We start from the raw sequence: 21,888 nt of genomic DNA on the forward strand, positions 1-21,888 counted from the left end.
GCGGACGTTCTTTCGGAGCACTGACCGAGACCTTTTAGGCCTGATAGTGGACCAGTGTCCAATTGGTCGAGCACATTGCACATCACTGGCCTCTCGGCAATATAGCGCGGGACACAGCCTGTGCGAGCGCCTCATCACAGCTGCACGGTCCGCAAGTGGCGCTTGTTGGCCATTCCAATAAGGAAGGCTTAAGAGTTGGCAAATGCTACGCCTTGCCACAGACGATACAGCATGGTCTACCCAGGTGGTAGATGCGCATCCGTATATCCGAACGCAAACGACACGTAATGAAACGTTAGAGTTCCACAGAGGCTCAGTCAATCGCAGCCCAGCCGCAGAGTATGTTCGCGAAAGCGCAGTCGTAACACGTAGACTACTTGCACGGAGCATATCGAGTGGCTTCGCCGGAGCGGTCAGTCCCGGTATTGTGGGGGCGCTATAACGTAAAGCTATTCCAAACTTTTCTATTCCAATTCGGCAATCAGCCATCCGCGATTGGTCCCCCCAAAACTTTCTTGGACAACTCCCACTTCACTTGTCTGTCACGCGACGTCATGAAAACCGCGATAGCCACCCGTGCGATGTGGCACGTACACACTGACTATGCTTCATTCGACCGAACGAAAAAAAAAATGTTATTTCTGATTCAATGCCTTATCAAAATTAGCCCTCTGCTATTGGTAAAAAGGTTTCGGGCTGTACCCACTTCACCTGTCTGTCACGCGACGTCACAAAACCTTGAAAACGCGCCGCGTCCAAGTGACGTGTATGCGTTAAACATGTGTTACCATGCCGAACAAAACTTTTTTTTTTTTAATGAATAACCGCAAGCTGCCCTGTTCCGAAAGGAATAAAAGATGGCTGCCGCCAATCGCTCAGGCACTGGCTACTCGCACCGGCCGGAGAGCACGGGTTTATTTGCGTATAATAAAACCTTTTGGGGGCCTTTATAACATTATCGAGCCCTTTCGGCGCGTATGCGACATCGCTCTGCCAACTCTCTTTTTCCGAGGATTCGTTTTAGCGGCTTTCTTAACCTTCCGTGGCAAGCCGCCGTGCTTTCCGACCAGCTACCGCAAGCTAAGTAAGGGAAAGCGGACGAATCGCAGACGCCGGAACCCCCCTCTTCATTCTGTTATATTCAGTGCGCTGGCTCGGCCCCGTCGAAATTCTCTCCAGTTGAGCGTGCTCTTCGCCACTTGTCAGCCAATTAGATAAGAAAAACAGCTGAATGTAGGCAACGTTGTTCGCTTCGAAAACATAAAAAAATTACTTCCTACAAACGAGGAGAGCATTTCGTTGGGCTGTTCAGGCAACGCTGCGGGGGGTCACCGCCCGATGTTTGCGCCTGCGGTTACGTAAATCCGACGCCAGGGCACTTGGACAAAAAATATGTTGAAATAGTTTTACGTTATAGAGCCCCTGGAAGCCATTGAAAGATTAGATTGTGCTCCTCGTCATGGCTGCGATGATATGTCTGCCGAATTCCTGAGGCCGGTTGTTCATTCGCTCCTAAATAAATTGGCACCCTTCGGGGCTTATCTTGTGCCACAGCGATAGTCATCTGTCTTGCCCGTATTTCCTTTCTTTTAACGCTGCGAGCCTGGTGCTCACGAACGGCTTGCGCGTTGCTAACGTGATACAGCGTCTTCGAAAGGAAAGTAGCGAACGCTGAGTTTTCTTCAAGAAAGAAAACGCAAACAAGGATAATGATGATTATCGTTGTGGGACAAGATAAGCCCCAAAGGGTGCAAACATATTTAATGTGTCCGTGGCGCATTGCGCTTTCTACGCGTTCGAGTCATTAAAGGCTGCCCGTTAGGCAGTCTTAGTTTAGCGTTTGCAACCAAACGTAAACGCATTACGTACGTAAAGAAATAGCGTTGTCATCACTGCGAGCGCGCCGAACATTATTGGGTTTCTGCGGTTTACGTGCGCTATGATAAAGTGCGCTATATGGCGAGTTTAACGTTCGAATGTTTGCGTACGCTAAGAAATTGCGTTGTCGAAGTGGACGACACCCATGGCTCCCGTTTCAGCGCGAGTTCTTGTGATAGCGGCGCATTGGCAGTAACTATTGAGTTGAGCATTCGCTTTCTCTAAACTCACTTGAGACGTTAGTTATGAGTGTATAAGCGCCTCCATTTTCTGATATCGTTTGGCGATTCTGGCGCCCGTACGCCTAACGAGACGCGTCGGCATAGCAACGTAGCATGGATTGTCTTGGCTTGGACACGTTTGGCCCGAGGCACCAGAGGGCGCCCTGTTTCATGACGTCTACCTTACATTTGCGCTCCCGTACGGTAAACTGACTGACTTGAAAGGACACGCACAACAATGTCCCGCAAAGGTGATTACGCTTAACGTATACGTAAGGCGACAAACGATATTCTAAACATGTCTATTGTTGTGGTGGCTCCTGTGTAATGAAATCAAGAGCAGCGCGGAATGCCGCAAGCTCTGCTACCATTGATGTGGTCGAAAGAAAAATCTTACTTGGGCTGGGACCTTACTTTATTTAAGGAAATAGGTATGTGGCTGTACAAACAAATGATCTATGAGTTCATATGGTAATCAGACAGCGTATGTTGTGCATGTCGTGCAGTTAGCGCACAACTGGAATATTGTGTTCTTTTTTTTCGGTGAAGAATATTGTCGCACCACTTACAATTGTATCGCCTGCAGGGGCTTATTGCCTCTTGTAGAAGGTTTTCTTAGGTGACTTGGTCCATAATTGTACCAAGTCGCCATCAAAAAGAAAAGAAAGGGAAAGGAAAAAGAAAAAAGAACAAGAAATGTTAAGAGAAAGAATATAATATCAGCGGTATTTAAAAAAAAATAAACAATGCTAGCGGCATGCACCATCTACAATGCTTCTGTCTCGTCTTCTCCGGTTTAGCTCCGCAGCGTAGATCAGTGAGGATCGTTGTGCTATTTATAAAAATTTCACCAAACGTACAATAAAGGGACAGTATACAGAACGTAGCCAGAGAATGGATCACGCACGGAATAAATAGCTTGACATTTTTGGATTCCTGCGGCGACAGCAAAAAACAAGTGTAGTGCATAGTCGAGCTTTCGTCACAATCTGTGCAGGCAAGAAAGAAAAAAAAAGTAAAAGAGTAACAGAAAAAAGAAACAGACAAAGTGAACCAGCATTCGCACAACAGCAGTAACAGACTTGGGCAAATTCTCAAAAGCTTCTGTGGAACGAGTATCATCCGCACGGCCGGAGTTCATCGATTCACAAACAACACGTCTTACAGAAGTTGGCACAATTCAACGGTTCACCCTTCTTGTGCTGCAATAGCACTCACTGAACGACTTTTCACACGCGTTGAAAACATAATAATGGCCTTACGGCAAACGTATACCACGTATGAAACATCTTGCCCAATGGCAAACCGTCACCGAAAATAAAATATACTTATATATGCACCAGACCCAATGCACCTTTTCGCACCTAGTGGAAGCGAAGTTTTCGGGAAGCTGGTACCTAAATGCTGTGCGCCGCGTAATATCATGCAAGGTCGATGTTTACGCCCTGAACTGGCCACAGCTTTAATATTATGCGCCATTCATGCTAATTTCTTTCTCTATCTCTCTATGCATTGCAGCACTCGCAAGTTATGCCTGGATGCAGACGCCCGATCAGTCGGATGCGCACGCAGCCTGAGACGCCGCGAGCACAAATTCGACCCAGTGATCTAGGCAGGGACGACAGCATACGACGCTTGTCGAGGGAAGAATGGTGTTAAGATGTTTACGGGCAGAGACAAGTAGAACGCACATCTAAATACATTTAGGGATCCTGTACTCGATGTGTCAGAATGACGCATACCCATCCTTGGGGAATGGCCAAGAACCGGCTCATGAGAAGTGACGCTATATGGGGCAACACAGCGTATTTTACATTGCACAGTTGACTAAAAAAAGAAAAGAAAGAGAAGTTGGAACTTTACTGCATAACCAGTGGGTCGATGTACAGGTACCATGTCGTGACTTCTGGTTTGATTACTTCGAACAAAGATGCGGTCGCTGGCGCTACCTTGTTGGTGGATATTACGCGCTGAATAATCTGCAGCTCCGTCTGGCGCGATACCGACCAACTTGGCAGCCCAGTGAGAAAGTAGAATAATACAGGCAAGGAAAGTGAAGCTTTCCTTGCCCGTATTACTTTACTCGCTTGTTTGAATCGGCGAGCTGTGTAGGAAGGAAGTTTCAGTGTAGCCATCGGAGGCTCAATTCACTAAGCTTTCTTTTTTATTCCTAAGTGCTTCCTGACAGAGAAAGGTCTCCGTCGCATAAGCAGTCCGCCATGACGATTTTAGTGCACCGTCTCTTACAAAGGGTTTTAGCGAAAGCACATTCTTTTTTTTTTATTACGGGCCCCCTTTTTCCTTTGCACGCACTGCACTCATTTGTTCGCAAACCTGCACCTTCTATTTATTTATTTATACATACTGCAGCCTCGGTGAGGCTATTGCAGGAGTGGGTAGTGAAAAAAAAAAGGAAAGCAAGAAAACGAGATACAGGCACAAAAAAATATGAATATCAAGTATATGTAATTGCTTTCAAAAATTCTTGCATAGGTAAAGAGCGGATGCTTCCAGGCAGTGAATTCCAGAGTTCAATGGCCAGTGGAAAGAAGCTGTGCTTGAACATCTCCGTTCGGCAAAAGAAAGGGATAAGGTTGAGATTATGAGAACTCCTAGTGATAGAAGGTGGACTAAAGTTCAAATAATTATGTAGTGTGTCAAGGCGCTCAGAATGAATCAGCTATATAGCAAAGTGGCTCACTAAATTGAGAAAAAGAAAGCGTGAAGAGATGCCGTTCGCATCCCCGCACGTTATAGGTATACTCAACTACAACGGTTGTTTCTATGTATAAATTAAGTGATATTTCAAACGGCCCGTTTAGAAATAAAAGGTCGCTCCCTTCGTAGAAACGTCGTCAGCTGTGCCGGCCGTGGTGTGGCGCGTGATACGTGGTAATTACGGGGTACGTGGTAAGGCAGCATCGGTATAGACAGCCGTGCTGCTTCGAGCGAGTACAATGAAGAACAGCGTGGTTGCTTGAGCTAGTTGGTAATTCATGATCAAAAATAACGTACAGCGCGAAAGACAAGGACTGCGAAGGCGACATACACAGCGATGTGTATGTCGTCTTCGCAGTCCTTGTCTTTCGCGCTGTACGTTATTTTTGATGATGAAGAATAGCGGCGTGCTTGGCGCGAAGGGCCGCACTCGGGAATTGTCGCGGACTTTTCGCATTTTAAGGACACATCGGCGTCCTTTCGCGCTATATTGATATATATGTATATATGCAAAAATAACTTGCAATACCAAAATGCCGCGAGTATATGCTTCCCACTCAGATATTTGCTGCTCCGGTGCGCCTTTAACGTTAGCTGACCGATGAATTGTCTGTGTTTCGAGCGTCCAGCGCGCCTGCGGCCGCATTTTGCAACAACCGATTTCGTCTGCCATTACCCGTGCCTTTTTGTCATTGGCTTAATTGGAGGCTGCAATGCAGATTCTATTGTTGGGATCGACAGCTCCACGCGAAGGGTGGTAGAAGAAAAGAAGAAAGAAAATTAATTTCGTCCTGAAACCATCCAAGATTATCATCTAACTAAAAAGCTGGGCCTGCAGTTGAAACAGGCATTCGCCACACTCATTTACTGCAGACGATGTTCTCTTTGTGCTGCAGTCTGTGCAGCACCGGACGGGTGAAGCCACACATTGGTTTTCTAGTGCGAAGTCGCACATTCGTTTTTTTTTTCTCAGCGCTTGCTCGGTGAGATGCCGACTGAGCAGTCGCGTCAAACACCGTGAAAGAAATGTAAGAGAGCACCGGTTTAATAGAAGAATTTTGTGCTTGATGACGTCATAATGTGCCGGGGGGGGGTGTCATTTACATGTACTATTTGGTTTGGTGTTTCAATGCCAAATTCTGTAGGAAACAGAGCCGGCGCCCGGTAAATAGGAAGCAGTATGTTACAAATGGGGCTAGATATAAACCGAGTTGTCCTTAAGTGCTGTCCTGTATACGAGCCATTTGGCAAACAGCGGCATAAGCAGCAGCTACGTTCAGGTAAATTTGGAAGGGCTAAACAAAAGAAAACGAAGCGAGCCGTTACAAAACACGGCGCCTAAAATTGGTTTAGCACTGTCTCAACTATGTATACTGTGCCAGTATATGCGAGTGTATGCCTGTGCCGTTTGGATGACCTTGCTGGAAACTTAAAAAGGGAAAGGTTGAAGTTTTGCGCGTACAGCATGCGTTATTTCAACAAAGGTATATCAATGTACTTTACAACTGCGTGACATGGTTGAATGTTCGGTGGTTGTGCAGCTTCAAGAAGTAGGCAACGAAGAACAGCACATTCAATGTGTAGCGTCTATCTCATGCCATGCGTTGCCGATGCATCTGGGCTGGTCTCCTCTTCTACTTTAAAAATGTATAAATCTCAGAGGTTTTCATTACGTATACAACAATAAATTACAGTAACTTTTTTTATTATATAAACGATACCAAACCAGTCAGCCACATTCACAAGATCGCTGAAAATAAACAAGGTTGACATAAACGGAGATTTTTCAAAAATGTCCGGGTGTATAAACTCAGTTTTGCGGAAGTAGCACTTATGAAATAAAGATACGTCACGTATATATAGACATAAAACGAAATATGTGACGAGATTGGCGTAATTGAAACTATATATCTACAGCAAGTCAGACACCCAGTCGAGAATATGCAGCAGTTAAGGCAATGTCTCCCACTGAGGCAGAAAAAAGCACGATGTTCTTGCCTAAACAATACAAGAACTTATACTTTCATGATTCCTCAGAACGGTGCACAATATTTCAAGTTAAAGTCTGAAGAAATCATTACGTCACAGGCACCTTTCTCAAATATTTATATCTCGAGCAGTAGTCACGGATAATCCTCGGGCCATCGTATGGGCTTCAGTGCTGCACCGCACCGGGGTACAAAAACTTCAGCTTTAGAAACACGGCAAATGTGAAGCACGATGTTTATGTGGGTATCAAGATTCAGAAAAAAAATTTAATCGGAGTCAGCATATGCATGAACAATGTGAAAAATGCCCCCGCCACTGCATACGAGACAGCGCTTCACAGGAAAGTGGATGCTCAGGATATGCAGTGACCGCGGAAGAGACATCTCAGAAGTCAGCGTTTTGGGTCGAGAGAGATCTCTTGTTTGGTCACCGTCATCGCCACACCATCATGAATCATGACTGATGACACCGGGCTCATCAACCACCGAGTCTCCCGTCGGCAAGCCGCCGCAACTGCTTTTCACGCCCCATGTTCGTCCCGCAGCTGCCTGCTTGCCTCCGTTGATTGAAAGTTTGAAAGTTTGAAAGTTTATTTAACATAATGAACGTATACATTTGCAAAGTACACACTTTTGGGACCCAACAAATTTGTTAAAGGGTCCCTACTGGTTGTTATTAGGAAAAAAAAACACTTCTATGGCAGCTGTTTTTTTTAATACTGCAAAATCACACAAATTACCGCGCTCTTCTTTTATACTGCACGTCGTCTTTATTCAAGCGCTGTCTGGCAGCATTTAGGGAAAGTAGTACTTAGCACAACAACACTTGGCGTTGCGAGTACGAGGTGACTGTAAGATGCGTAACACTACTCATTCTCTTGAGCAACCTTGAGCATCGGAGCGCGAGGAGTGGTACACGAGTGTGTACCACAAACAAGGCGGTGTGCCGTCCTGTCTGTGCCTGTGCGCGTGTGAAACCATGCTTGTAAATTCAGTTAGTAAGCGAATGTTTACGAGTTTATGCAGCCCACAAAGCTGCTATGCTTACTTAGTAGAGCAGCCGGAAGGTTTGCTGTCGCAATCGAGGCTTCGCGCCTTTTGGGCGAAACTGCAATTTTTTTTTTCAATCGGTAACCTAAACGTATCTTCCTCATCTCGACTCCTGTCTGACCAGCTAATATTGTTGCAGGAAGAAAGCAGGCCCACGATTGTAAAATAACGTATATTTACAACTGGCGTCTATGCGTTCAGGCAACTGCCAGACTTCGTCTTCGTCTAGTCCAATCCAACTTCTTCGTTCCCTTCACCGTAACATCATCCTCCCGGTGGAGTAGCTCCGTCCCGGTGCAAATTATAGAGCCTCACTTAATGGGGGGACATAGGGCTTAAGCCTGGCGACGTGAACAACATCGCTGATGACTTTGGGATGCACTGAAGGCTGACCGACTGGGGCGATCTCGTATGTCACGTCGGACAGTTGGTGTAAGATCTGGTACGGACCAGAATACCGGGAAAGTAGTTTTTCCGACAATCCGACGCGACGTGACGGCGTCCAGAGAAGGACAAGGGAACCAGGTGAAAAATGGTAGTCTCGGTGCCGAAGGTCGTAGCGTCGCTTTTGAGAAGCTTACGAGGCTGTGAGGCGATGACGGGCGACATCTCGGGCCTGGGCGGCTAAGTCAATAGCATCGCGAGCGTAACCAGTGCTGGGTGATTGTACTGCGGAAGATAGCAACGTGTGAAAGGGCAAGGTGGGGTCGCGGCCACACAAGAGGCAAAATGGTGAAAATCCGGCAGTGTCGTGACGGGACGAGTTGTATGCGAAAGGGATGTATGGTAAAGCGACGTCCCAGTCACGGTGATTGTCGGAAATGTACATGGCCAGCATTTCAGTTAGCGTGCGGTTGAGTCGCTCGATGAGGCCGTTCGTTTGAGGGTGGTACGCGGTAGCAATCTGGTGTTCTGTAGAGCAGGAGCGGAGCAGGTCATCGACGACCTTCGATAAAAAGTAGCGGCCGCGATCCGTCAGCAACTGGCGAAAGGCGCCGTGGTGCAGGATGACGTCGTATAGTAAGAAGTCGGCGACATCCGTAGCGCAGCTGGTTGGTAGCGCTCGTGCGATGGCATATCTCATGGCATAATCGGTTGCTGCAGCAATCCACTTGCTTCCTTTGATACAAATTGGAAAGGGGCCAAGGAGGTCTAGGCCCACAGGAAAGAAAGGCTCTGTGGGGATATCAATTGGTTGAAACAAACCAGCGCGATGCGTAGCAGGCGTCTTCCGGCCCTGACACAGGTCGCAAGAAATGACATAATGGCGCACAGAGCGCTAAATGCCGGGCCAGAAGAAGCGACGCCGCAGGCGGTGGTATGTACGAGTGATGCCCAGATGTCCAGCCGTAGGAGCGTCATGAAGTTGCTGGAGCACGGCTAGTCGAAGGTGCTTGGGAACGACTAGGAGGAGCTCCGGGCCGTCTGGACGAACGCTACGACGGTATAAAGTTCCATCGCGCAAGGTGAACATGCGGAGGGACGGGTCATTGGGCGAGGAGCTTAGGCGTTCCATAAGTGTTCGAATAACCAGATCTTTGCGCTACTCGTCGCCAATATGGAGGAAGCCGGAGATGGATAGAACACTGTTGTCCGAGTCTGCCGGAGCGGAGGTCAATTGATGAAAAGTATTGGGATCCGTGAAGGCAGTCAAGAGCATCATAACTGCGCGGCAAGGGATAAAGATCCTTCTTTGCTATCCTGTTGAGGTGACGGTAGTCAACGCAGGAGCGCCACGAGTTGTCTTTTTTCTTTACTAAGACAACCGGCGATGCCCACGGGCTACTGGAAGGTTCAATGATGTCCTTGTCCATCATCCTGTCTACTTCTTTCTGTATGATGGCCCTTTCGGTTGCGGAGACACGACATGGCCGCCTATGAATGGGGCTGGCGTCACCGGTGTTGATGCGATGCGTGACAACAGATGTCTGGCCAAGTGGACGGTCGTCCAAATCAAAGATGTCCCGAAAAGGTGACAGGAGGTGACGAAGAGCTGTTGTTTGCTCAGAAGGAAGGTCAGGGCTGATCATCTTAGAAACATCGTCCGCAGGCGTCGAGTACGGAGGAGTGGGTGACAAAGGTCCGTTGGTACTGAGGAAGGATTCAGAGGTCAAAGAAGGAATCTCAAATTCTTCTAAAGGAGTGATATGCGCTATGGCGACACCGTGTGGCAGCACATGCGACGAAAATCCAAAAGTGAGGATGGGCACGCGAGAGCAGTTTTCGCGGATCCGGATTAAGGTGCTCGGTAGGGCAATATTGCGCGACAAAACCACGTCAGTAAGCGGCGACACGACGTACTCGCCATCAGGTACGGGAGGACAGGACGTCAGGAGGACATTTGTAGCCGCCTGTGGAGACAGCCTCGCAAACTCAGCAGAACATAAGCGGTGTGAAGCACAAGTTGTTGCGTCGGCAGGAAGCGGCAGATCCAACTGTACAACACCTGCGGAGCAGTCAATTTGGGCAGAGTGTTTCGAAAGGATGTCGAGGCCGAGAATTAGGTCGTGTGGACAGTGTTCAAGGACGATAAATAGAACAACGGCATAAGGGCCCCCAATGGTCACACGTGCTGTGCACATTCCAAGGACAGGTGAAGTACTCCCATCGGCGACTTGCACAGTGCACGGTACGGCAGGTGTCAGAACCTTTTTGAGCCTTCGGCGGAGAGCAGCGCTCATAACTGAAAGCGGCGCTCCTGTATCAACGAGAGATCTAATAGGAACACCATCAACTTCAATGTCCAGTAGGTTTCCACATGTAGGCAGGGTTAACAGAGGATTTGCAAGCCGGGTCGGAGTTGCAGCTTCACCTCCGGGAGCTGCACCGCCTAGTTTCCCGAAGCGAAGCGACCGGTTGCAGAAGGGGACGAAGAGCGGTGAACGAGAAGCGAACGGGACCTACGACCTTGCGGAGACGAGGAGCGGCTGGATCTTGGTGGGGCACTGTCGACGTTGACGTTCCTAGTCGGCGTATAGGGCGAGAAAGTACGATTGTCTGGTACTTGGCAGTAGTGACTCGGAGACGACCACTGAGGAGGCGACGACCAATGGTTGCGGCAATGACGGGCGATGTGTCCGATACCGTAACAGTTAAAACAGATAGGTTTATCATCCGCGGTGCGCGAGTCAGCTGGGTTGCGGAAAGCTTTGCGTCTGGGAGCGAGCGGCCGGTGAAATCTGGTAGGTGTTTGTATGGCGGACCGAGCAGAGAGATGGAATGCCCAAACTTGCTATTTCCTCCTGAACGACCGCTTGTATAAGGGAGATAGCGGGCACGCTTTCCCGACAGTCGGAACGAACTGGAGCCGGAGCCATGGCCTCAAGCTCACGGAGAACGATGCGCGTGATTTCTTCCGGTCCTGTGGGCTGAACGAAGCGCGGCGGGTCTTCGCAAGAAGATGTCGCGGCGGTATTGGGCAATCGGTCGAAAGTTTGACCGACGCGGCGGCCCTTCGCTTGTTCAAAGCGCCGGCACTCCTTTATAATTGCAACCACAGTGGCACAATCCTTGCACATCAGGAGATTGAAGGCATCGTCTGCAATATCTTTCAATATGTGACCAATCCTGTCTGCCTTAGTCATGTTGTTATCAGCCTTGCGACAGAGGGCCAGCACATCCTGTATGTAGACGACATAGGACTCTGTGGATGGTTGAGCGCGACACGCAAGTTCTTTTTTTGCTGCCAAAAAATGCGAGGCCAAACAGGCCTCGCATTTTTTCTTTGCAGACATCCCAGCTTGTTAGGTCAGCTTCGTGTGTGTCGTACCATTGCCTCGCAGTTCCTCTTCGATAAAATATCACGTTTGCTAGCATCATTGTTGAATCCCACCTGTTGTTGTCGCACACTCGTTCGTACATGGTAAGCCAGTCCTTGACGTCGGCGTTGTCCGTGCCACTAAATGTCCCTGGGTCCCGCGGATGAGTGAGGATGACCGTTGGCACGGGCTGCTGAGGCGTTGTCGCTTGTATTGGTTGATTTGCCATTGTGGCGGCAGGTAGATGACGTCCGCTGCGAAGTTCCGTGATTGTACCCCGCACCTCCACCAAAATGTTGCAGGAAGAAAGCAGGCCCACGATTGTAAAATAACGTATATTTACAACTGGCGTATATGGCGTTCAGGCAACTGCCAGACTTCGTCTTCGTCGAGTCCAGTTCAACTTCTTCGTTCCCTTCACCGTAACAATATGCTTCCATCCGTTTTGAATCCCAGCGCTTCTCGAAGCTGCACGTAACCTACGGGTCTCGTTGGATGAATACATTCACATTCAATTAGTATGTGCTCAGTTGTATCCGTGCTTTTGCGGCAGCAGACAAATACTTCACCCGGTCGCGAATATTTGCTGCGGTATGTTTTGCTACTCGATGGAACCACTAAGTTCAGTACAATGCCGCGCCTCAACTGAACACATTACACTTCTCAAGAATTGCAGTGAGACATCAGTGAAGCGCAGTGACCACATTTATCAAATGGTGGCACTGCCATTTATTTTCTCGAGTTTAGGCAGTTTGCCGAGTGGGAGAGCGCTCTAGAATATGCGGGTATATGAGCCACTCTCCGATTGGGTTCGAGCGTTTCAACGAAGAGAGCACAGACACGTACATACTACGGGGCCTCACAAGCGCAGGGTGTTTCGCATTTACGTGGAATACCTCTCTACTATTCGAGCGCTCGTTCCAGAATGAATGTTCCATGATAGCTGGAGAATAGTCTGTCGGTAATGCCTGCAGGTACCTAGCGAAGACATCATGCAAGCCACGCTTGTCGCGTAACGTTGAAGAAACTTGGCAGTTACATGGGCCATTAACGATGAACGCCGCTCCGCTTTTGGAAACAACAACAACAAAAATACATTCCTTCATGGTGGGAGAGAGAGAGAAAAGGATCCATAGAAAGGCTGGGAGGTTAATCATATGTAGTTCCGGTTAGCTACCCTGCACGGGAGGAAGGCTTAAGGGGGATAAAAAAAGAAAGAAAGTTGAAGGGAGAGATAGACAGAAAGAGTGACGAGCACGAACAAACCGCGTACACTACAGAGCGGTAGAGGGCGGCGTTCTTAAAGGCTATCGTGAAGCCCCGCAGACCGCAGGAACCTTAATATCGCGAGTAAGTAAAGTGAAGTAAAGTAGGCCTTCATCGCGCATGTTCTTTGGGAGCACAGACCTAAAGGTTTGACTTTTGATAGTCGACGATCATCCAACTGGTCCAGTACTCTGCACATCACTTGCCTGTGGGCACTCTATCGCGGGTAGACACAGATAATATGTGCGAGTGTCTCATCGTTGTTGCATGTGGTATAGTTGATTTGATATTAGGAATATGTAAGGTACGTGAAAGACGTGGACAAAAAAGAAAAAAAAACGTATAAGACAGCGCCCCTGCTTGCGTCTTACTTCTGTTCATTCTATCGCGCTGCTTTACCGTCCCCAACATTTGTTTGCTTTATCAGTAAAATACCTTGCGCACATGAGCGCGTTTATGTAAAGTTCGGGCAGTTTCTAATGAATAGTGTCGTCGAGCGAGGTGCGACCGGGCTAGTTGGTAATTCACTATAAAATTAGCATACCAGCTTACTAAAGACCAATATAACAGATGAACAAAAAAGCGTGTCTCTTGAGAACCGATCTTTACAGTATACGTACCCTTTGAACCCGCTCTGCGTATGTTCGATCCAGTCAGGAGCATGGACTTTCGTATAACCTCCAAACGAATATTTTACAATAAATCGACGTGTAATTAACGCAATAAATAAAAGAAAGTGTAATTATTCACTGAACTTCGGCTGCTGAAATTGCCCCCTGTAGTTAGATCTACCAACCCGTCACGGCAACCAGTCCAGACCGCGAAACAGCATAACAGCTATGTTATTGTTGTCTCTGGGAATCCCGCCATACGCGTTAGTTAAATGGTAAAGCTCAGGGAAAGATTGCAAGAGCCTCACAATGTCAAATTTATTCTCCGTGCCTCGAAACACGTATATCGTTATGACTGATGATTGGATGACCGTATTCGTAGTTTCTGTCCCACTGCACGGAATTAGAAAGCAGGACAGAGTGGTTATCTAAATCAGCTCGTCGGATAGCCTTCGGCTGTCGCCGCTTCCGCATGGCGATGTCTCGAGCCCCGCAACTTCGTATGGCCGAGGCCACCGTGTTTACCTATGTCCTTGTTCGCATGGCGTAGTCTTGTGAACTCCTGTCGCACTTATTTGGGGCCTGAATGAAGGACTGAACGACTCCGGAAGGCATGCATTCTCGGCGGCGCTTACCTCTGACCGATTGTTGCATTGACAGTCTCCTCAATATAACTTTAGCGGAGGTGGGTCTATGGAGGGTACTTAAATCAACGCTAAACAGAAACACCAAATCATTTAGGTCTGAACAATTTCTAGAAAAGACAATCGCGATTCGCTTATTTGATTAGCGTTTAATATTTGTGAAAAATACCAAAGCCAAATTTCCTTGTTTTGTAGCTTCAGGCCGAAGCTTCGACGTTTCTACGCCAATGTAACGTTTCGAATTTGCGCGTATTCTCTCGCATTTGGACCTCTTTACGGAAATCAAAAGTTAATTAGTGTGCTAGGTGGGCTTCTTCAGTTATTTAGAACGAATTACCGTTAGGTAATTAAGTAGAGTGTCTCAGACGCTTTGAAAAGTGGTGACGTCATGGCGAGCTTTTGCGGGAATAAAACAGCAATGTCCCCACCCGTCTTTAGCTTTCCACATATTTTTTTGGCCTCCCAAGCCCCCTCTCGCAGTCGCAGTTTTCATGCTGAAGATACATAATTTACTAATAAACTTAATTTGACAGTTTGGTGCAGTGCACAGACCCCTGTCATTCGCGGGTCCTCCCTCACATGCACTCACACATCCTGTGCACACCACAAGCAGGTGCTATTTTGAAACGGAAATGCTTGTGATGCACGGTATTAGCTAGAGTGGAAGTAGAACGGTCCACGAGTGGGGACGGTGGCGCTTACTTAAAGACTGAGCTATGAATACTAGAACGAATACTAGAATACTATGAATACTACTATGAATATACTATGAATACTACTATGAATACTAGAATACTGGGTGGCGCTTACTTAAAGACTGAGCTATGAATACTAGATGGGCGCTGATGAATGCGCTAGATGAGTGCATATGTCAATCTGGCTTCGAAGCCGCGAGATGACGGGCCCGATTGCTGGCAACGCGGCTTAATTAAGATGGGGGCGACAAGCAAAAGCGACGGCAACTTGCATGCTTTCGTGATTGCTAAAAAAAGCGAAAAAAAAACACAGACGCCTAAAACCAATTCGGCGCCCTTAACTACGGTGTTCCTTATAGTCTCTGTGCTGCTTTTGACATTGACCTCTATCTGAGCAAAACAACGGCAGCAAAGCGACAAGGAACAAATCCATCGATAGCGTTCAGACGCCACCACCGACTGCTTAGATGATACGGACAATGCACTTTTTGTCTCACCGTGGTCTTCGTACGTCAAATGGCAACGCAGAGAAACCAAATTAAATAAGATGTCTTGCCTTTTATTAAGGTTCTTTTTTCCCTTCAATTACTCATCAACGCTCGGTTTTCTAACGAATATGGTGCTTTCGCAGTTGGTGAAGACTTCAGCCACGAGTCGGGCTTGTCTGCTGTTGCGACCGCTGGGGCTTGCACACGCACAGCTGCAACAAGGGGCCGTCGCCCCTTCGTTCGCTTCACGTCAAACAGCAGTTAGGTAACTATTGATAATAAGTCAGCCTAGCAACAACAACAAATCAACTGAATTTTGCAGTCTCGTTACTCAAGGAAACGCCGGCGAGTGCGAGCAGGAGGGAAGGATCTTTATTTACCCAAACGAGTACTGCGAGCACTTCCCGTCGTTTGCACGTGTTGCCTACAGTGCAAAGAAATACTCAATTTCAAACCGCTGCACAAACACTACAGTACAGAGACACTTTTTTTCCTTGTACAGTTTGTCATCTACCCAGAAGCGTCTGCTGAGAGCACACAAATTGATTAGGAGCACCGAGGTTAACCCTCGCGCAACGAAAGCAACATCTGGGACAACCGGCGCTCGCACGGCTGGACCATAGAATGCACTTCTGATGTTCAGAAGCGCGTTCTGATTTATTTTGAGACCCGCCGTGGTGGCTTATATAGCGGCTATGGCGTTGCGCTGCTACCCACGAGGTCACGGGATTGAATCCCGGCCGCGGCGGCCGCATTTCGATGGGGGTGAAATGCCAAACCGCCCTTGTGTCGTGCATTGGGGGTACGTAAAGAACCCGAGGGGTCAAAGTTAATCCGGACTCCCTCACTAAGGCGTGCCTCATAACGGGCCCGCCAAATGGTGCGAGGACTGGCAGATGTCCGGTAATGTTGAAAAAAAAAAATCTATATTCATGAGATATTTCACTCTCAGAGGTTACGCACTACAGATACTTAGGGTTATGAATTTCAAATAAAGTGGAACAAGCACATTGACTCTGTCACTGCCACAGCCAATCGCCAGCTGTTATTTCTCAGAAGAGCACTAAAAACTCTCAACACCAGCCGTCCGTCGCTTTGCATTTCGAACAGTCGTACAACCAACCTTAGATTACGCTGGAATAATTTGTAATCCCTCCACAAGATCTAACATAGAAAAGACAGAAAGACAAGTGAAAAAACACGCAGAGTAGCTCAATTTGTCTTCAATTGCCTCGGACGCAGCTCTGTAACTTCTATCGAAAGCGGACAGAAGCATTCCTAAAGAAAAAAAAAATCTAATTACCCGCTTGAAATTCTTGTTTCAGTTAATTAAAGGGCAATACTCCATGGACATTACCGAAACCACACATTTTTCTACTGCATATGCTACATCTAAACGGCACGAATTATGTATCACTGCCCTCATTCACTCCATTGTGCGAGGCCTAGTCAACCGCGCCGGAGTCACTGCATACGAGTTGGACACCAGGGACAATCTGGCCACTTATAACGATCTCGTTAAGGCCTTTTACCTCAGTCGCCGAACCTTCCCCCCACCTCACGCCAAGTTCAGCCGGGCGCAGGCTACCACCCTGAGTCTGCTACAAACAAACACGTACCCTTCACCCGCCCGCCTCCACCGTATATTCCCAGACGTTTACACTACACCCAACTGCCGGTGCTGTGGCATTCACCCGACTACGCTTCCGCATATGCTGTGGGAGTGCCCAGCACAGTATACACACACATTAACACCACCACCCTCTCGTCGAGGTTGCGTGAGGCTCTGCGGGGCTCCGCCTTCGACGACCAAACCTGGGCGACCCAGCACGCCCTTGAGGCGGCGGCGAGGGGAAGGCTTAGGCCCAGCCATCATAAAGTGCTGGTTTTATAATAAAGGTTTATACCCCCCCCCTCCCACTCCTCTTTGCAGACTAACAAATGTGCTCTTAAACACTCTTTTGTTGCTGAGACTATATCAGAGTGGAACGCGCTTAGCAATTATATTGTGCTGCAGCCAACGCTAAACATGTCTGCCACTCACCTTTTATAGAGTTTTTCTTGGTTTGTTCTTCTACTGTATTTTTCTCTTCTTCTGTAACCTTGCCATCCTGATATATCCTTTACACTGTGTAACCACCCTGCCAACATCCCCGTTGGGGATTGGAGTCAAGCCGTGGTTTCGGCTCTCAATGCTACAGATTATAATTTAATTTGTTTTCAACAAATGGAGAGCAGGTAAACGCATGGTTGTCCAGGTATGTTTCCTTGTGCATATTTTTCACTCTGCGAACGACCTTCCGACAGCGATCGGCAGATTATCTCGGCGACCGATGAGAGCACGACCACCGGCTGAACTGAAACTACTCGCACTTGTGAGTCACGTCGGCATTGATACCGACGTCGTGTGGCAATCTAGAGAAAGCCATCGAAGGCATAACAGTTTCTGCAAATGAACTGGTCGCGATCTATCCGCTTACATAAATGCATTAGGTTCGCTGAACCTTGCCGCACCCCCATGGCTTTCATACCATAAATATTTTTGTTTCAAACTAGAACCGACTTGCACAGCTCTTCCCCTTATCAACTGAACTTTGGAATGCTTTACCTGGAGGTGTCCATGTTGATTGTTAGTGAACATTTTTTTTTCTGCGTATCATGTGCGATGTTATCCCCAGCCCTGCTATTGCACCAAAGGCGCTATATTGGGTAAACATAAAAATAACATAAATAAATATGAGTGACTGTCTAGCAGTGACTCGACCGGTCATTGACGTCAGTGCTCCGTGCCAGCACCAGTTATTGTCCTGCTCGTGTATAGATTGACTACGATGATGATGATGAAGACGACGACGACGACGATGATGATATGCTTTCTGTTGGCACGAGGGCCAGGGATGGCCAATGAGCGCCAAATAGCATGAGCAGTCAATGAAGTGGTAAATGACAAGCGGTAATAGTACTATGGCTGCACAGAGGCTTAAAAAGCATTCGTTGTAAATGGCGTAAAATATATAGACACTAAAATAATGACAGTGGCAAGTGATGTGGGCTCTGATCATGAAACATATCCTGTATAAGGATATGACAATAAAATGTGTCACTGCCAGTGGCACAGCCGCCTCAACGGGGCCCTTGCATGCGAGGGCCCGTAGGCATGTGCCTTAAAGCACTAGTATCGCAGCAGTACTCCTCTAGAGAGAGGTGCGTGCTACGAATCTCTTGGGTTGACAACGTGCAGCACAATATAATGTGAAAAACTTAGCACTGCTTTCCTATCGACAAGCGGTTCTGGATCGAGAAACAGTGCAGGATGAAGGTGGACATGCTGTTGGTATGCAACAGGGAAGTGCTTTTTCCGTTCAGGTTCTGCTTTCCGACACTCCAGCAAGACGTGGCCCATGGTGAGCCTCTCGCCGCATTTGCCACAGTTGGGCGGGTCAGCACCAGTTTAAGACGTAGGAGTGGGTACATATTTGTGTCCTATTCGCAGACGGCAAAAGACCACGTCACAACGTCTTGCCTTTGAAGGTGACGACCGATATTGTAAGCGTGGTTTTCTTACGTGGAATTTAATCAGGGTTTCGGCGTCCCACGGGTGTTGGCAGTAGCTGCCGAGTTATTTATGCTGGAATGGCTTAAGGTCTTTGGCAGGAACCGGCTGTGAACAGATTAATAGCTTTTGTTGCCATGGCTTTAGCCATTTCACCTGCTAGCACATTTCCCTCGATGCCTCTGTGCCCAGGCACCCAGCATATTACAGTGTGTTGGTTAGATATACATATAGCCTGTGAATAGCAGCGCGTAAAGATAGTTGATCAGGATTTTTATGTTTGTGTAGGCATTTTAAAGCTTCAACTGCACTTAAGGAGTCTGAGAATATAAAGGCTTTTGGTAAGTTTGTTTTTCTGATATGTTTCGCAGCTGCCATCACTGCACAGGCTTATGCAGAGAAGATACTGGATTCCAGATGCAGGACGTCCATTTATGAAAATAATGGACCGGTAGCTGAATATGAGACACCGGAATGCGACTTCAAGGCATCTGTGTAAAGCTGTGGGCAAAAGTGCTTCCACTGGAGTTCCAGGGAAGTGCATGCGAATGTGTACCTCTGGAGCGTGTTTGTTTAGTGCTTTCAACAAATGACATCTCACACTCTATCTCCTGTCACAGGCATGGCGAAAACGGCTTCATTGGAGCCATTGTTTCGTGTGTGAGGAGTGGAACACTCACATGCTCAGTCAGTTTCATCACGCGCAGAGCGAAGGGCTCTCCCACAGAAAATCTGTTGTGAAAACATGTACTAGAGCTTGTATAGATTGTCGTCGAATAGCATGGGTGTTCAGAGTTTGAACTTATTTTCATAATGTAAACAGAAACTTGAACATGTCCTCTGCAGATTAAAAGAGCATTCACTTCATTCTACGTAGAGACTCTGTATGGGACTTGTTCGGAATACACCAGTCGCGAGTCGTATACCTAGACGGTGCACAGGACCTAGCATATTGAGGCCGCTGAGTTGCAGCATACCGGTAAACTACAGTGCCGTAGTCCAAACGTGAGCCTATAAGGCTCTTGTGCAAAGTCATGAGGCACTTTCTGTCATTACGCTTTGTTGTGTGCGACAGGATTTTAAGGATATTCCTTGCTCTTAGGCATTTGCTTTTAATAAACTTTATGTGAGGAATAAAGCTAAGCCTAGTATGACAGCTAAGAATATGTGTTCTCTATTCACAGGTACGCGTTCTCCATACACTTCAATATTGGGCCCTTGGAGCAAGCATCTCTCTTGTGAACAGGACAAACACGCTCTTTCATTTCATTTTCATTTCATTTATTGAAGCCTTAAAGGCGCGGAGGCATTACATAAGGCGGGGGCAAACAACGTGTGAGGAACTCTTCATCACGGTAAGGAGGGAAAAGAGGAAGAAAAGATAGACGAAGAATAGAAAAGGAAACAATGCTCAGGAGGGAACTGAGCAAGCGGTACTATCATCAAAATCACTGTAAAGAAACCATAAAATACAACAAAATACATTCTCATTCGCCCATTTCGACAGTTTGTTCAGGCCTAGCTGAACTTGTCGCTCTCAGATGGAGAGGCAGCACGACTTGGATCATATCTGCATGTCGTTCGGTGCCTTTACAGAGGTCATTGACGGATTGACAGACCGCGTTCCATGCTGTCAGTATCTGACCTCATGTCGTCAGAGCCATGGCGGGGAACTCGGGTCACCATATAGTGCGTTATCAACGTACGCAGAATAAGATAAGATCTGTGGAATATAGAAGCGTAAAGAATTCATCTTGATAATAAAGAGTGTGCAGCTAAGTACGCCACCCTGTGGTGCTCCAGTTTCCAGTACAAATTGCCTAGACAAAGTGTTTCAAATTCTCACACGGAATAACCGGTTGGAAATGCAGCTTTCAGTTAAGTTAAACGTGTTTCCGCGGATTCCCATTTCGCAGAGGTCTCTCAATATTCCGCAGTGCTCGACAGTATCGTGTGACTTTTCCATATCGAGGAGTACCTATAGAAAGGATTGTTCGTCATTGAAGGCATCACGAATTTTCCCTCAATGCGAACAAGAAGGTGAGTCGTCGACCGGCCTTCACAAAAAACTGCACTTGCACGCGTCATGCAATTTGTTAGGTTCAAGAAAATGCAGAAGACGCTGATTAGCTATTCCTCTGTAGCAGAGTTTGCAGATACAACTTGTGAGGGATATCGGACGGCAACTTGTTACTACTGAGGGGTCCTTACCCTTTTTTCAAAATCGGGATGACAATGGCTTCTTTCCGTGCAAGTGGATGGTACCCGGCAGCCTATATAGCACTGAAACTTGCGAGTAGCGTCATTTGAGTGTCACTGTGGAAATGTTTAATCATGTCGCATATGATTCTGTTAGGATCCGGTGCCGAGTCCTTGCATACGTTCGAGGAAGCTCTTAGCTCTGCGTTGTTAAAAGGAAGATGTAAGGGCGATTCTGTATGGATATATGATCGAGGGTACTGCACGTCCGGCTATATTTCGTGTTTGAGGAATGATTTTGAGTGCTGAATAGAGCTGGAAACACTATCCAAATGTCCCACAAGCACGTTGACCTGGTTTTACAAGCTGTTTTGTTGTTCATTGACCAGTGGTAATGTGTATCTTTCCTGTCCCTTTAACCTTTTTAGCGCATTCCATACTTTGAACCCCGGAGCGCAAGACATCATGCCCGAGAGAAATCTGCCCCAGCTAGCTCTCCTGGCCTGCCGCCGCGTCCGCCTTCCCTGTGATTTTACTAATTTAAATTCTACAATCTCTTCTGCAGTCGGGGAGCAACTTTGTACGCTCAAAGCTTTGTTTTGTTTCTTTCGCACCAGTCTGCAGTCCTCATTCTACACTTTTACATGGGAGGCCCTTTGTTTGGGAAATGAATTTTTGAGCTACGTCGAGAATAAAAGCCGTAAAATACGCTTATGCGCCATCGATACTAAAATTGTTAATAAAATCTCGTGTTAAATAAGTTCAACCTTAAAAACTTTACCAATCAGCCGGCGGTATTTTTCAATGCGGAGCATGAGG

Source organism: Dermacentor variabilis, chromosome 7 (assembly GCF_050947875.1).
Source record: "Dermacentor variabilis isolate Ectoservices chromosome 7, ASM5094787v1, whole genome shotgun sequence".
Lineage (NCBI taxonomy): Eukaryota > Metazoa > Arthropoda > Arachnida > Ixodida > Ixodidae > Dermacentor > Dermacentor variabilis.